This window comes from Gracilinanus agilis, chromosome 4, assembly GCF_016433145.1.
Source record: "Gracilinanus agilis isolate LMUSP501 chromosome 4, AgileGrace, whole genome shotgun sequence".
NCBI classification, from domain to species: domain Eukaryota; kingdom Metazoa; phylum Chordata; class Mammalia; order Didelphimorphia; family Didelphidae; genus Gracilinanus; species Gracilinanus agilis.
In genome coordinates, this window is record NC_058133.1 from 506,698,118 (window position 1) to 506,715,991 (window position 17,874).

General features: G+C 38.6%; 1 pseudogene; it reads left to right on the forward strand.

The window, feature by feature from the left end:
• The first annotated feature begins 9,359 nt into the window (after nucleotides 1–9,359).
• On the forward strand, nucleotides 9,360–16,659 carry LOC123246857 (annotated as a pseudogene).
• Nucleotides 16,660–17,874: the final 1,215 nt, after the last annotated feature.

Below are 17,874 nucleotides of genomic sequence, written 5' to 3' on the forward strand. Positions count from 1 at the left end.
TTTTTTTTTTTTATATATAAACCTGAACTTAGCAATACCCCAGAGAAAGCATTTCCACATAAACGATAGAACAGAAAATGAGGATTACATATGTCACCACTTAAATCTATTCCACACCACTTCTAAAAAAAGGTACAGCATGAACCAAGTACTTTCAAAATAATCTCTGTGCTTCCACTCAAACTTCCTACTCTGTTGATCTTCGCACTTTTAAAAATGTTTCAGTAGTCCTCTTCTTTTTTTCCTTCTATTTTTCATGGCATCTCTTACTTGTTATGGTTTAGTTCTATCTCCTCTAAGAGCTTTGTCCTTCAAATTCTTTCTTCCACAGCTTTCATTTCTTTCTTTAAATTTAGTTTTTATTAAATTTAAAATTAATATTTTTTAATGAAAATTACCTTTTCTCCCTCCCACTGTCCCTGTCACCCACACATTACAAAACCATCCTCTTGTTACAAACATACACAGCAAAACAAAACAAATTCAATCTGTAATGCAAGGTGGCTAACAGAAACTTTTTGCTTCTGTAATTTCAAATGGTCACAAAAAGTCAGTTAAACATCTTAGAATCTTCAGAAAGTTAGAACTTGAAGCTATAAATAGAGGTGAAGTTCAACTGACGGGGCTTTTGCCTTCTGGCTTTTGCTTTGGCTTAACCTGTTGACTTTGGCCTAACTGCTTTGGCCTTGGCCTTGGCCTGTGCTTAGCTTGTCTTAGGGAAATTTGGACCTGTCTAATTTCTCTGGACCTCTCTTTGATCTCCCATCTCCGTCCCTCCCCATCCCTGAATTTCCTTTGGGTCCTGGGTGGAAGGGAGGGCTTGGTTATTGAACATAGTGGGTTTAGTTTCTATAGGCTAGTAGAGTATCCTCAAATAAGTTACCCCTAGTTTTAATGATTTGATAGAGACTTTACTTAAGAGACAGCCAAATCTTCCTGACTGGGAGAGCCGGACTCTCTCAGTCTAAATCTCTCTGTGACCCATCTCCCACCATCACCCTCTCCCTAGTAGCAATTAGAAAAACCCTGAACCCCCCTCCCCTTCTGACTGACCCTGGTATTAATAAATCCCTTTGTTACCTATTCAAACCCTCTGGTGAATCACTGTGTCGAAAATTAAGACAAGGGCTCAAGGGGAAGGAATCATTTTTCTTTATTTCTTGAGAGAACTGGGCATCCATCTTGGCAGGAAGTACCTACCCAAGACTTCCTCTAGCCATCAGTTTGACTGGCAGGGAGGGGCCCTCTCAACTCCACCCTCAAGAGACCTGAAAAACTAACAAGAGAAACCCTCCAGTCAAACCTAAACATTTCTTGCTGGCCCTAATTTCCTCCCTGTATTCTCTGTCTCAAGCCTCTGGGAATCAATCTGTTTGAGCTGCCCTCTCCTACATACTCCATTTCCTTTATCTCCTATATACCTTCCTGTACCTTCTTTCCTCCTCCAATCACCTTATAATCACCCTATAACCCCTTTGTCCTTCCTCACACCCAAATTGCATTCATTTGACCTACTCAGACTTACATTTATTTATTCTTGATAACACTCCTTGGCTATGTCCATAATAAATGATATATGATTATACATGTATACATATAGATATAATAGTATATCATATATACAATATCATCTATAATAAAGTACCATCTGTAACATTCATTATATATATTATATGTTATGTATTATACATATATTCATGTTGTCCTTAAATGTGTGCACATTCCATGTACCAATGGTAAGTGGAATCATCTTTGCAAAAGTTTTAATATATTTTTTTAAATGGTAGAATGGCATAAGCCATATATTCTGACTCACACATAAATTGGATTTAAGTGAGGCAAAATTGGGCAAAGTTGTCAGTCTCCTCCAGAGTCATCAAAATCCAGTGGCAAGACCAAAGTCAAGAAACTGGTGATGCCTCAGGATGTAGTGAATGACCTTGGCTTCTTCAATGTCTGATGAAGCTCTAAGCTCTCCATTGTGTAACTGTCACAAAATTCTAGTTTTATAAACATTTTTTCTTGTTTGAGATTAATTTTAGGATAAAAAACCTGCTACCTCCCCAAATCAAGAAAGTGAACTGCTTGGAGAAGGCGCCATGAAGATGCCTGCAGAAAGCATGCAATGCACCAAAAGATCCAGAATGAACTTTGGGATGTACTGAAATTGAACTGTCAGGGTTTGAGCACATTTATTTTGAATGTAAACTCTTATGCCAAAGTGGTCTGCCCCCAATTGGCTTTTTGTCAATGCATCTAGCAAATACTGGTTTTGCTGTCTCTCTTCTATTTCCCTCTTATCTCTAACTATTATAGTTTCTTCTTAGAAAGTGCAATATTGTATGCACCTTTAGCTAGAAGATCTTTAGAGGTATAAGATAGTTATGTTTAAATGATCCATTGAAGAGGCTAATCTCCCAAAGGATCACAGGGGGGAGGATTGTGTAATTAGAATCTGTTACCCTAAAAACTACAATTCCCAGCACCCTACTCTCCTCACATTACATGCTAAAGTAGGGAGGATGTAAATTTGGTGTAGCCCTGCCTCTCCCATGCTTATCTTCCTGTCAGGGCTTTGGTGGAACAGGCTTTTTAAACAGGCAAGGAGAGCTGGGTCAGGTGCTCTTAATTTTGTTAAATTATTAGTTTTTTTACTCCTTTTTATTCCTTCTGCTTCAAGTGATTATTAATAAATGTTATATAAAATTAATACTTGGAGTTGCTGGATATTAATTTAAGTCTTACACCACAGAGCCTGCTTCAGTTGCCTTCATAGCCATGGGAACAAACTTTTCTCAACCACCCTTCTGCTGCATGGAGTAGACACCCCACTAACTCGCCTATAACTTTGAGACCTGTTTATAACCCTGAAAATAATTTAGTTCATCCACTGAGACAATTTTACCCAGGTGTGGCCACTGTGCATGCTATTAGCTTCTTGGAACCACAGGTGAGAGCTAGGTGGCAGGTAGACACCAAAGAAGGAAAGTGACTCTAAAAAGAGTTCTGCAGGTCTTCACACTAGAGGTTTTAGACTTTCCTGAAAACACCATAAACCCCATCCTGATCATCATTTTTTATAGCAAATAGTATTCTGTCACAATCCTATACCATGACTTGTTTGGCCATTCCCTGATTGATGGACATTTCTTCAATATCCAATCCTTCGTCACAACAAAAAGCATGTACGTACACACACGTACACACACACACACACACACACACACACACACACACATACATCCTTTTTCTTTCCTAGACATAGTAATGGTATTACTGGGCAAAAATTATGCACAGTTTTAAAGTCCTTTCTAAATAATTCTTCAGAATATTTGGACTAGTTCACAATGCTATGAACAGTGCATTAATGTTCCAAGTTTTTCATTTCCCCTCCCACATTTATCATTTTCTTTTTCTATCATGCTAGCCAGACTGATAAGTGTGAGATAGGATCCCATAGTTGTTTTAATTCACTCTAAACAGCAGTGATTTAGAGCATTTTTTAATGGGACTATTGATAATTTTGATTTCTTCTACTGAAAGCTACCTGTTCATTTCCTTTGGCCATTTATCAACTAGAGAATAACTCTTATTTTTATGAATTTGCTTCAGTTCCCTACATATTTGAGAAATTAAGCCTTTATTAGACAAGCATGTTGCAAAAATTTCCTCCCAATTTCCCATTTTCCTTAAAATCTTGGATGCATTGGTTTTGTTTGCACAAAAACTTTTTAAATTTCATCTAATCACAATTATCTATTTTGTTTTCCATAATATTCTCTATTCTCTATTGTTGAGAGCCGTTGGATGTAAAGAGCCAATTGGAGAAATAGGGTCAAATTTAGGGCCTGTTATCTGGATTCCCTACTTGACCAATCCAGGCTGAGGCAGTCTTTGTGTTTGGTCCTGGTCACCTGAGCCCTGAAAAGCTCTGGTACCAGCAGGTAGGTTAATCCAAAAACAACTTGACCCCTCCAAGAGGCTATTAGGAGTCATTTAGAGAAACAGAGTCTGTAATAGATATTTTATCTGGATCCCATTACAAAATCATAGGCAAGTAAAACTGTGTGTATGATTTTTCAGCACCGCATGTCAGATGCAGATAGAATGGACCATCTAAGGTAAAAATCTGAGGCTCCTCTTTTGACTCATTTTTAGATCCCCACATTTTCTCAATATTCTTATTGGAAAGCTTTGAGTCCTTAACCAGACCAGCAGCTACTGAGTTAACAATTCCTCTCCTTGACAATTTCTCTCCTTGATTTAGCCTGAAACCTAAAAAATATATTACTTAGATAAGGACTGGAGCCAGACAATTTAGTCCAGACTATCTGACCAGGTGCAGATCTGTAAATAAAGGCAGAACACAATTAGTAAACATCTCCATGAAATTTATTTCTGCTTCCAGAATTATCCCCTACTAATTGGTGGTTGGAATTTGGCCCTTGTCCTTGCACCTATATCTCTATTTTATAGACTTTAATGAATTGTGTATGATTTGTAACCCCTTCACAGCTGTGATTCTTTCTTTGTGTTCTTTGTTTGAAACCAGTATAAAATAAAGTCCAAAATCCCATAGCATTGGATCAGCATGGGCTAACCGCTAGTTCGGTTGTTCTCAGTTTCTTTTTCCTGTCTTAGCAATCCGACGCTGTAAAACACCACTCAGGACCCCTACCATATAGAGCTGGTTATCTATACTCTATCTTTTATTTGGTCACAAACTCTTCCCTTATTCACAGATCTGCCAAGTAAAATTTTCCATGTTCTCCTAATTTATTTATGTCATCCTTTATGTTTATTTTTCTATTTTGACCTTATCTTGTTATTCATGGTGTGAGACATTAGTTTGTGCTTAGTTTCTGTCCAAGTGCTTTCCATTTTCCCCAGCAATTTTTTCCAAATGTTGAATTCTAGTCCCCAAAGCTTGGATCTTTAGGTTTATCAAACACTATTTTACTTTGGTCATTTAGTAGTATTTATTGTGTACCTAATCTATTCCACTGATCCATTACTCTATATTTTAGCCAGTACCAGATTGTTTTCATGCTTACCACTTTGTAAATAGTTTAAAATCTGGAACTGTTAGACCACCTTCCTTACCTTTTTCCCACTGATTTCCATAAATATTCTTTTTTGGAAAAAACAAAAGCTTCCTTTCTGTCTTAGAATTGATGCTTAGTATCAGTTCCAAGACTGATGATGAGTAAAGGTTAGGCAACTGAACTGACATGACTGGGATCATATAGTTAGAAAGTGTTTGACTTTGTGTAAAGGGAAACCTTTCCTTCCAGGATGGGAAGAAAGCAGGCAGGCTGAGTGGCCAGAGAAGAAAAACAAAACCACAGGAGCATAGGGCAAGAAAAGGAAACCCCAGCTCTCAGCTCTTGAGCAAACTTACTAACTATACTGAAAACTAACTATACTGAAAATCTATTTTAAAAAAATATTTGAGAATTCTATCCCGTTGTGGTTAGCCATAAATGTAAAGATTAAAATTAATATGCAAAATATTAAATATTATATTCATAAATATTTTATTAATAATAAACTAACAAAAGAGACTAACTAAAAGGTACTAAATAGCTCACTCCCAGGAACCAAAGAGAAAGAGGGAGGAGTTGCAGCCAACTATAAAATAATAACATGACCATATAAACCTGGAGGTGCAGAAGAGATTAAAGGGAATTTTGGGAAAACTAAAGCACTTATGGGAGATGAAGTCCAAGGTTCAAATTTCCATTTGTACAAGTTCTTAGGAGTTACAAGTATCATCTTCCCACATTTAGATGTAAATAGTGTAACATTATTGAATCTCTTGTGATTTCTCTTTCCTGTTACATAAGTCTTGTATTTCTGAGCCAAATTTTCTATTTATCTCTGGTCTTTTCACCAGCAATGCTTGAAAATCCTCTATTTCTTTTAATATCTATTTTCTCCCATGAAGGATTATACTTAGTTTTGCTGAGTATAGATGATTCTTGGTTGTAGTCCTAGCTGCTTTCATCTTTCCAGGTCTTCCAGTCCTTTAAAGGAGAAGCTGATAAACCTTGTGTTTTCCTGACTGTGGCTCCATGATATTTGAATTGTTTCTGTTTGGTTGCTTGCAATATTTTATCTTTGACTTAGGCATTCTGGGATTTGACTAAAATATTCTTGGAAATTTTCATTTTGGGATCTCTTTTAAGAGGTGACCAGTGGCGTACTTAAATTTTTATTTTATCTTCAGTTTCTAGATTGTCAGGTCAGTTTCCCTTGATAATTTTTTTGAAAAATGTCTAAGTTCTTCTTTTAAATAATGATTTTCAGGTAGATTTTTTCTCCCAAATCTGTTTACTAGGTCAGTTGTTTTCCAGAGAGATAGTTCATATTTTCTCCTATTTTTTTCATTCTTTTGATTTTCTTTTATTGTTCACTGATACCTCATGGAGTCTCATTAGCTTCCACTTGACCAATTTTAATTTTTAAGAAATTATTTTCCTCAGTAAGCTTTTGTATCTCTTTTTCCATTTGGTCAGTCCTACTTTTTAAGAAGTCCTACTTTTCCTCAGTGAATATTGCACATTTTTCTGTGTGGCCAATTCTGCCTTGCGTTCTCTTTAGTAAAATTTTGAATATCATTCTCTATTTGACCAATTCTTTTTAAAAAGTTTTTTTCTTTGATGTATTTTTGTTCTTCTTTTACCAATGGGCCTGTTCTGTTTTTAAGATATTATTTCCTTCAGGATATTGCTGTATCTCCTTTACTAAGCTCTCAAATCTTTATTTCATGATTTCCTACATTATTATTATTTCTTTCCTCCATTTTTCTTCTCCCCCTCTGATTTTAAAAATCCTTTTTGACCTACTCCCTTCATTCTTTTTGTTCTTGACTATCAATAGTTTTAATTTCTTCATTTGAGAACTCCCTGCTCATATCTTTTGACTATTTTTCAACTGGAGAATTGTTTTCTCATTCTAATTATAGAAAACACATTAAAATTTAAAGAAAAAAAACCTTTTCCTTCATCTCTTCTAACAGTTCTAATTGAATTTGAGACTGAACTGTGGGGTTTTTTTTCCCTGAGACAATGGTAATTGATATTTTGGAGTCATTTTTTAAAACTCTGGGTCTGAGTTTTAGCCTCCTTGCCATTATGGTGGAGTTCTTTTTTTTTTTTTGTTGTCCATTCTTTTTGTCTACCTTCTGACTTCAGAGCTGGGCTTTGTCACACTTCAGGATAAAAGGTCATGACTGGGCTTTTTGCTGCTCTTTTTGGGTATTGAATGTTGTGGTATTTCAGAATCACAAGGACAGGCTGGGGACCTGAAAGCTTGAAGTGCTCTCAAAGTAGTCTAATCCAGGAAAGGCTGCCCTCTGCAAATTCCTGAATTGGGTTATGACTATTGCTATACTCAGGCCCATCTGACAGTTGGGAAGTTCTCTTTCTTTCTGAATCAATAACAGCAGTGTATGTAGTGTGGAAAGCCATCAAAGCCCATGACATTTCGCACAGCATTTCACCAGCTCTAAAAAAGCCCGCATAGTAGGTGTCAGAATGATGGATGTTTTCACTCAGTTTTCCCTATGTGACTCTTTTCTTTCTTTCTTTTTTTAAACCCTCACCTTCTCTCTTGGAGTCAATACTGTGTATTGGCTCCAAGACAGAAGAGTGTTAAGGGTAGGCAATGGGGGTCAAGTGACTTGCCCAGGGTCACACAGCTGGGAAGTGTCTGAGGTCAGATTTGATTCTTTTCTCACTAGCATTTCCTTTTACTAGAATTATTGAAATCACTTTCCCTACTCAACCCCAGAGAAACACAGAAAAACAATACAGGCTAGTAGCAAGGACAACCACAGTCACAGATCACCCACTATCCCTAAATAAACCCCTATAATACAGAAACTTTGCTCAAAATCATACCCATAATAATCCAGCAGTTAGTGGGTTAATGCAAGTTTCTAAATTCTCCAGCAAGAATGTACCTGGCCTGGATTTGCTTGTAAGAATATGCTCAATTTAATTAGTTAAAATATAATCAACCATTATGCTTAGCCAGGAAATGATGTTCTTGTAACTTACGGATGGCTGAAAATAATAATGTTCCAACTGAGCCATTCCGTAATGAATAATTTTTGACAAGCTTGATTCTTTGTTTAATCACAGTAGGATAATTAGTAAATACCAATCATGTGATATTTCAAAAGTTAATGTGTGATTTTTAATGTGTGGGAAAATCAAAACCTGTATGAGATCATAAAGAAAAAAGGGTACAAAAATAAAAATCAGCTGATGGCATGAGAGAGAACAGCCTCTGCAATTTCACTTGCACTCTGGCTCATTTTTATTTTGTTTCCCCATACCATCCTACCTCCCGAGACCCTCGGGTGAAGAGCAGGCTCTTTGCAATGTAGGTTCTCCTTGGTCTGGAATTTTTACCTTGGTTATTCTTCTGCAGACTGGGCTGTATTCTGGAACTGACACCTAGCTATAAGCCTTGGTTCTGATCCACACTATTATTGTTGCTTCTGACTTCTGAAATTCCTTAGTACCCAAGGCCTCCCTACATGGTGAAAATACTCCCCTGTGCAGATCTCCTCCTGACTTCATCCTGGAATAATAAACCAGAAGTAGATAGAGGGTGACAAAGCAGTTAACTTGTACCAGTCCCTGTTGGTGCCATAGCATGGGTCTAGTGGTACCCCAGAATGGGAATAGGACCCACTCTTGTTGTGATATACAGCCTCTCCCTGGTTTATTAAGTGCTCCACCCAATACACTTTTGTCCTGACCCATATCCAGTGTCTGCAGACCTTCCTGTGATATGGAATGGAAAAGTGACTCCCTGTGACTTCTGAATTTTGGCATCAGGATTCAGTCTGGTGCATTTTCTCTATCTGTTTAGAGGAGTTGGTGGAGGGGAACTCACTGCACTGCTTCCTAATACTCTGCCACCATTTTGACTCCACGCCAATTTAGTAAGTTCTAAGTAAATGCTTATATAGTTAACTTGATTTTGAGTAGTTTTTACCAAGTGCAACTAGAAAACCATATGGCTAGAATGATATTCTCTTTTCCTCTTTTCTTTCCTCCATAACTCAGTTGTTCCGAGCTAATGAAAACCACCACCAAAATGCATGAAATATCTATAAAGTAGAAAATGAAGGCTAACAAAGAGTATAAAAAACACACTGAATTTAGTGAAGATAGATTAATACTCACAGTGAAAAACTCATGGGATGTTTGCGCACAATCATATGTTGCTTCCAGAGAGGACACCTGAGTCTTTGGTTACTTTTTTACTGTAAAGGTCACTTAGGTGGCCTCCTCTTCTTCACCTTTCTTCTTTTTTCCTTTCTTCAGAGATCTCCATTGACCAGTCATGGAACATTCATCATCTTCTTTACTTTCTGAAGAAAACCCAAATATTTGGGTCTCACGTATGATAGACATTTATGAAACTGAAACTGGGGGGAGGGGCATCCTGTCTCCAGATAATATCACTTTACTCAAATCAGTCCTGATGGAGGGGAATCTTGAAGACGCAGTAGCTATAACAAATGAGCTAATTGAAAGAATTGAAAATGCCCATCTGAACATCGCACTAACAGGGGAGTCAGGCTCAGGGAAGTCCTCTTTCATCAATGCCTTCCGGGGGATTGGGCATGAAGATGGTGATGCTGCTAGCACTGGGGTCGTGGAGACAACAAGAAACATTTCTTCTTATGAACACCCTAAGTTTCCCAATGTAACGTTTTGGGACCTGCCAGGCATTGGGACCCCTAATTTCCAACCAAAGAGTTATCTAAAACAAGTGAACTTCAGTGACTATGATTTCTTCTTCATCATTTCCTCATCGAGATTTCGAGACAATGATGCAAAACTTGCTCAGGAGATCAGACAGATGGGGAAGAAGTTTTACTTTGTTAGAACCAAGGTAGACAGTGATTTGAATAATGAAAGAAAGGCTAAGCCCAAGTCCTTCAACAGGGAGAATGTTCTGCAGCAGATACGAAAGAACTGCTCACAACATCTTCAGAAAGTAGGAATTGAGGAACCACAAGTCTTTTTAATTGACAACTTTAAATTAGAATCCTTCGACTTCCCTAAGCTGCAGGATATTTTGAGGAAAGAGCTTCCAGAGCACAAACGCCATGTCTTTTTGCTATCCCTACCCAATATTTCTGAAGATATAATTAACCAAAAGAAAGCTACTCTTCAGGAGAAGATCTGGCTAAAGGCTTTGATGTCTGTTCTTCAGCCCATTTTCTCTTCGGTGGGAATGTCTAGAGAGGACAATATTGCTCAATTGCAGAAGAATTTGAATGATTATCAAAGAGCCTTTGTAGTAGATAATGCATCTCTCCTTAAGATCTCCCAGGAATCAAATAAGTCTGTAGAAGAGTTGAAGACCCTTATCAAGTCTCCACATCTGTTGACAGTTAAGAAGGATGAAGAGTTGAAGACCCTTATCAAGTCTCCACATGTGTTCACAGTTAAGAAAGATGAAAGCCTCATTGAGAAACTTTTGAAGTGTGCTGAGACATTTTGCTTAGCAACTCTAGATGTACTTGTCACTGAACTCTACTACATAATGAGTGATTTCCTTGAGACAGTGGCTGATGATGCTAAAACTCTTCTCCGTGAGATATGGAAATGCCATGTTGAAGAACATTGATCAAATATGGATCTTTGGGGAAAATAGAATAGCAGGTAGGCCTAGAGCAGTGACCTTATGCAAGGCTGGCTAGATCCTTTTCCCTCCATATCTATGAATACTAGTTGGATTAGAATGCTAATAGAGGGGAAAACATAAAAATTCTGATCTAAGCAGTTGATTGTCTTCTTTATATTTCATTTTCCTTATATTATGTAAACATAGTAAACACTTACTGAATGATTATTATAAGAACTGATGAGAGGGTTGTTTTAAAAAAAAAGCCTGAGTAGACTTATATAAACCCAAAAAAGTGGGGACAGGTAGGTGGCTCAATGAATAGAAAGTCAGACCTGGAAATGGAATGTCCTTGGACACCTCTTAGCTGTGGGGCCCTGGGCAAGTCACTTAATCCTAATTGCCTAGAACTTACTGCTTCTGCCATAGAACTGAGGCTTAGAATTGATGTTAGGACAGGGACTAAGGGTTGATAAAAAACTGAAAGACATAAACTGAAGCAGAGTGAAATGAGCAGAACCAGGAGATCACTGTATACAACAACAATATTATAAAGATGATCAGCTGTGGAAGACTTAACTACTCTGCTCAAGACAATGATCCAAGACAACGCCAAAGGATTCATGATGAAAAATACTCTCCACCTCTGGAGAGAGAACGGATGGACTCTGAGTCCATAATTTTTTCAGTTCTTTTACTTTTCTTCTTTCTTTTTGGCCACATGGCTAATATGGAAATGCATAATTAGTATATTGTTTGCCTTCTCAGTGAATGGGAGAAGGACTAGAGGGAGAGAAAATTTGCAACTAAAAACATTAAAAAGATTTTTAAATAAACAAATAAATAAATAATGCATTAGAAAAAAACTTATTGCTTTTTCTCATTACCTTGGTATTGTCCTTACTTTGTTCCTCCAAAGCTGTTTAATTTCTTTTAAAAATAACTTTTATGGATAACTTTTGTTTTGACCTGATCCACATCCCTCCCCTTCCCAGAGAGCCAGCTATGCTTTATAATGGAGAATAAAAAATAGAGAAAGGAAAAACAATGAGTAAAAATAACTCAAATTCTTTTTTAAATTGTAATGTTATATGTGGTGTTCCACACTCCTAAATCCCTATATATATAAAGAAAAGGTTACTGCACACTTTCTTGATCCAAGTTTGATAGCAAACATTTTGTTTGCATTTTTTTGTTCCCTGTTAGATACAAATGTAATAAATATGGCATCTATACCTTCCTATAAATGTGACCTGGGAGTGGTCTCAGACTCAATACACCTGGACAGTATCACTGTATCATTCTCTGGCAGGATGCTTAGTGTGATACCTAATCTGTCTCTGTGTCTCTCTGTGTGTGTCTCTCTTTGTCTCTGTCTCTCTCTGTCTCTCTCTCAGTTGATTTACTCTCCCCAACTTATCCTGACACTGGCAGGTCTGGAGTTGTTCCCAGAGTAAGAGAAGAATGTATAACTACAACCCAAACTCTATTTCTTTTAGCATCTCAGGGATAACCTTGGTACATCATGAGAGATGGTTAATATAGTGGAAGACAGAGAAAGATTCGCTCCTGTTCTCAACACTGTAGCTCCTGAGCTGAATGATCATAACATTTTTTCAATAAAAGGCAAAAATAAGAATCATCAAAGTGTGATGGTCAAGCTCCAAACATGGGTTATACTATCCCACCAAGGCAAACAGTGTTTTATAGAGAGAATGGGCATTATAATAATAATAGCTAACATTTATCTAGCCCTCAATATGTGCCAGGCACTGTTCTAAGCACTGTTCTAAGCACTTGTTCCTTACAACAATCTTGGGAGTTAGGTGCTTTTATTATCCCTATTTTTTTTTTTATATTAGGAAATGGAAGCAACCAGAGGTGAAATGACTTGTCCAGGGTCACAGAGCTAATTAGCATCTGAAGGCAGATGTAAACTCTGGTTTTCTTGACTCCAGGCTCAGCACTTAATCCACTATGATACTCTGCCCCATAAACTTAAAGAAATCTGGCAAGGACCTTGGGAAATCCTTGTGCTTGGGATAACCCATAACTTTGGAGGGCAGATTTCTATTTTCTGGATCTCTCTAGAGATGAATCTTTGGCATGAGTTGCAGACTGGGCAAAGCTGACAATCTGTTCTCCTTCCAGTCCTCACACTTCTGCTGGACACCTCTCTTCTACTCTCAGCACTAAAACAAGGACAAACTCTTGCAGCACAAAGTTATTCTTAGTAGAGTGCTTAGAAAATATTATTTTCTTTTATTATTTTTTCTTTTTAATTTATTTTATTTTTTAGAAAAATTTTCCCTGGTTACTTGATTCATGCTCTTTCTCTTCCCCCCAAAATACCTCCCCCCCCCATAGCTGATGCACAATTCCACTGGGCTTTACATGTGTCATCAATCAAGACCTATTTCCATATTAATGATATTTGATAGTTTAGATCAGGGGTCGGCAAGGTATGGCTCTTGAGCCATATTCTGGCCCCACCTCCTGACCAGCCAGTCAGGGCAGAGCCCCAGGATGTGCCCCAGGGGGCCCTTCAACCCCTGTCCCATATTCCAGGGCCTTCCTCCTCCATCCTCCTCCTTCTGCAGGTGTTTATGGCTTTCATGGCCAAAAAGGTTGCCGACCTTTGGATTAGAGTCTGCATCCCCAATCATATCCCCATTGACCCATGTGATCTATCAGTTGTTTTTCTTCTATTTTTCTGCTCCCACAGTTCTTTCTCTGGATGTGGGTAGCATCTTTCTCATAAGCCCCTCAGAATTGCCCCGGATCACTGTATTGCTGCTAGTACAGAAGTCCATTACATTCCATTGTGCCACAGAGTATCCATCTCTCTGTATAATGTTCTCCTGGTTCTGCTCTTTTCACTCTGCAGCAATTCCTGGAGGTCTTACCATGTTATTTTCTTTTAGTGACAAGCAGTTCCCTTAAGCCAGAGAACTTCAAGCTTTTCATCTCTATTCCTGGTGTTGTAGCCGAAAAACAGAGACTTTTAACCAACAGCCTAACAACATCCTGTTGAGCAGGGGGGTTTTTACAACATCCATAATTAGCAGCTTGACAGTATCATACCCTATTGAGTAGGGGGGTTTTTACAATGTCATGCTCTGCCAAGCGGGACGGTTATCTAGAGCTCACAGTCCCAGGGTCACCATTCCTCCCTAGACAAGACAGCCTTGAAGATTAAGAGTTATATCCTGTGGCACCTTGACACATCTTTACTCCCACTGTCTAGCTGTCAAGTAAACCCTAAGATATAGGCGCCTAAACCCTAACCCTCAAAACATATGTATTCCCCCTTTTGAATGTATCACTCGGGATTCTCTTGCTGAGTTCCCCCAGCGCACACTGGCAATAAAGCTTTCTCCTGCTTGATTGCATTGTCTCGTGTGTTCCTCTGGTGGCCACCCATTTGAACCCTAACACTGGTCTCTGCAGAGTTTCTTCCCTTTAAGCTCTAGGTAGTGATGGGGCTATTTTGTCAACCAGCCTTTGAAAGAGCAGGAAATTCTTTTCTGTCCATTCTACTCTAAGAAAAATCAAGCCTTTCTCATTTCTAAGCACTGTAAAGTTATCTCATTTGTTCCTTACAACAATCCTGGGAGTTAGGTGCTATTATTATCTCTATTTTTTATATAAGGTGATATAAAATGACAAAATACCATTTTCCTCCCTGTTTCTTCCTCTCATGGCAGAAAGGAAAATGGAAGGACAACTTGGACATCCTTAAGGGTTTTCCCCTCTCAGGCTTTAGATGTACTAGTGTGCAATAAGCCCAAATAACTCTTCATATAGCTGTAGGAGTCAGCTTTCTTCCAGTGAGCCCATCAGCTGTCATCAAAGCAATGCCCATCTCCTTATCAGAACAGCTCCCAGGAAAACAGTTGTTTAGTTATTGTTAAATTTGATATTCTATGTTGATATTTCTTTAAGTAGTTTTTATGCTGTTACCTATGTCTGCTGCCCCCAAACCTCTCTTGCCCTCAATTTCCTATTATTTTCTGCTCCTCTACCGGATTCTGCTTACTGCTTCTTCTCTAGCTTCTAATGCCTCAAAGCAGTGTCTTAAAGGCAATTGCTATTCTTAAACTTACATTGTGAACATTTCAACAATTTCACCTTTCTGTCAGACATGACAGAATCTTCCCAGAATCCCTAAGCAGTTTTTAAATTGACTATTTCTCAGTGATAATCTCTAAAATCCTAAAAACATGCAAATGAACTTATAGACTCCAATGTCTGGCAGTCATCATTACCTCAAGTATTGTCATGTTGTTCCACAGACCTTCTTGGCGGTTCACTTGGGGAGCACTTATATCTCTCTTCTTTATAATAGTCTGTATCCTCAACATTTTATGTGAGAGTCTTACCTCAGGGTAGTACTATGATTTCAGACAAGGCAACAATAAGAGTTATTAAAAGGGATACAAAAGTAAATTACATTTGCCTGAAAAGTGACAGGGACAAGGAATTTATCTCAATAATTAGCATATATGCATACAGTGGCATTGCTTATATATGGCTCCACCTTTCAGTCCTTCAATCAGAAGAAGAGGGTGTGCTAAGAGGGCTAACTTATTATGAGTTCCAAAGTTAATACAATCAGTTTTCCTGGGGAAATGGCAGATTTTAGTTCAATGATTTTTTTTCATATTTTAACATTAAAAATCCTTCCACAATGACACTATTGCACTACTCTGCCTTTTTCCCACTTGTTCTCTCTCAGATATTTTTCTGATTTGGCCTCATAGAAGTATTGGATCTTGCTCACAAAGGGGCAAATATTCAGAGTTTAGCCTCCAAATTTATGCCATGCTATAGCATGATAAGTAGTAGATTCGGTGGCCTCTTGTCTGAAGAAACTATAATCTGGATCCAATCAGCCCTAGAGGAGGGAAGAGTAGGAGAAGTGGCTTCCAGGATTCAAGAGACCCTGGAAGCATCAGAAAACATCCCACTGAATATTGCTGTGACAGGAGAATCTGAGTCTGGGAAGTCCACTTTCATCAATGCCCTTCGAGGAATTGGGCATGAAGAAAAGGACTCTGCAAGCACTGGGGTGGTAGAGACCACCATGAAGGCTACTCCCTATGAGCACCCCAAATATCCTAATGTGAAGTTCTGGGACTTGCCTGGCATTGGGACCCCTGATTTCTGTCCTGAGACTTATCTGGATCAAGTGCAATTGACCAATATGATTTCTTCATCATCACATCAGCTTCAAGATTCACAGTCAATCATGTGAAGCTGGTCCAGGAGATAAGAAAGATGAAGAAGAAATTCTACTTTGTTTGATCCATGGTAGATAAAGATTTGGAAAATGAAAGAAAGTCCAAACCCAAGACTTTCTCTAAAGAGAGAATTCTGCAAATAATGAGAGATTACTGTCTGAAAAACCTCTCTGATGAAGGCATGAGTGAGGCACGGGTCTTTTTAGTCTCTAACATTGATCTATCTGATTATGACTTCCCAAAGCTGGAGGAAACACTAGTAAAGGATCTCCCAGCTTGCAAGCGCCATGCTTTTTTGCTGGCCCTGCCTGATGTTTCTGAGGCTGCAATAGAAAGAAAGAAGGCTGCCCTACGAGAAAGGATCTGGCTGCAGGCTCTGAAGCCTGGTGCTTTGGCTGTTATTCCAGCTATAGGCTTTGTTCTCAATGATATAGACACTATGGATAAGTGTTTGAAACATTATCGAAATGTTTTTGGAGTGGATGTTGAATCACTTCTCCAAGTGGCAGAAAGGTTGGAAAGATCTGTGGAGGAGATCAAGGCGCCCCTCAAATCTCTGGATTTGCTGGCACTCATTAAAGGGGAGAGTGCCATGGATCAGCTCCTGAAACTGGTTGAGGGCTTCTGCTCTGCAAATGAGGGAATCATGGGTTCTGGTTTCCATTTTGGAAAGACCTACTACATGCATTTGTACTTCCTGAATACTGTGGCTGATGATGCCAAAATCCTCTTTCGAGGAATTTTAGGTATCCCTTTTTGAGTAGGATGATGATGGGATGGACCCACCTGACTTGAGAGAAGAGCAGGGGCTTCTTAGAATCCAGAGCTTACATGGTAAATACTTGGTTTTAGTCTCAAATCCTCTTTATTCCTATCACCCTGAGTTATTTGTGCTGCAGCAAGACCTTTGCCTATCAATATGAATAGGTAATGACTACTGTGACCCATATTGACTTCAATTCTTCAAGGATCTATGATTTTATCAGTAGGATTACTTCTTCCACATGCAGATCAGACCCTCCTTTGTGGCATAACAGGTGGTTTTCATGAATTGCTCTCATGAAAATGTTTGTTACCTTGACACTGGCTTTCTAAAAATGAGGCTCTCACAACTAAGAAAGGTAGCTCTTTAAGGCAACAGTCATACCTAGGTCAATATTTGAAACCACCAGACTTCGGTAGGACTTTCTACCATTTTTTTGGCCTACTAGGGAAGGCTTTAAGAACTTAGCATCATCTCTTCATGACTAGAAGGCATCAAATTAAATTTTGTAGAAGACTCTACTTCATATTTCAATGCCTCAGAGGAACTATGATCTCACTGCAGTGGCTACTCCCTCCAGTAAGGCAGATAACAATCCATTTGTGCCTTTCCAACCTGGACTACTCTTCTCCCTGTCATTCTATATTTCCAACATGGGGGAACTGGGATGGGCGTTGGAAGAAACAATGCTTCTCTTTATCCTGTGCTTGTTTGGATGCTCAATGGAACATGGCAGCAAGAGAGCTCAATACAGTAGCACTAGGCGGTGGATCCAGACTTAGAGGACATGGATCATGTCTCACTTCCTGCATAACCTTGGACAACACTGTTGACCTCTCTAGGACTCAGTTTCTGTAAAATGTGTAGAGTGCATGACCTCTAAACTCCCTTCCAGATATCAATATAGGTTCTTTTGTCCCCACAATCCTATGAAAGGGATCCATTAATCATCTTTCAGTCTTGAGATGTGATTCACCCATCTTTTTTTATCATTCATACATTTTTGTTATAATATCCATTATGTGACTTTATATGTGTATAAATATATGTATGTGTATCAGTGTCTGCTACAGGCACACACACAAAGGATGGTGGTGCAGAGAGAGAGGGAGGAGAGAGAGAATGGGGGAAGGAAAGAGAGAGAAAATGGAGAGGGGGAGGAAAAGAGGGAGAGATGGAGAGAGAGAGAAGGGAGAGAGAAGAGGTCAGGAA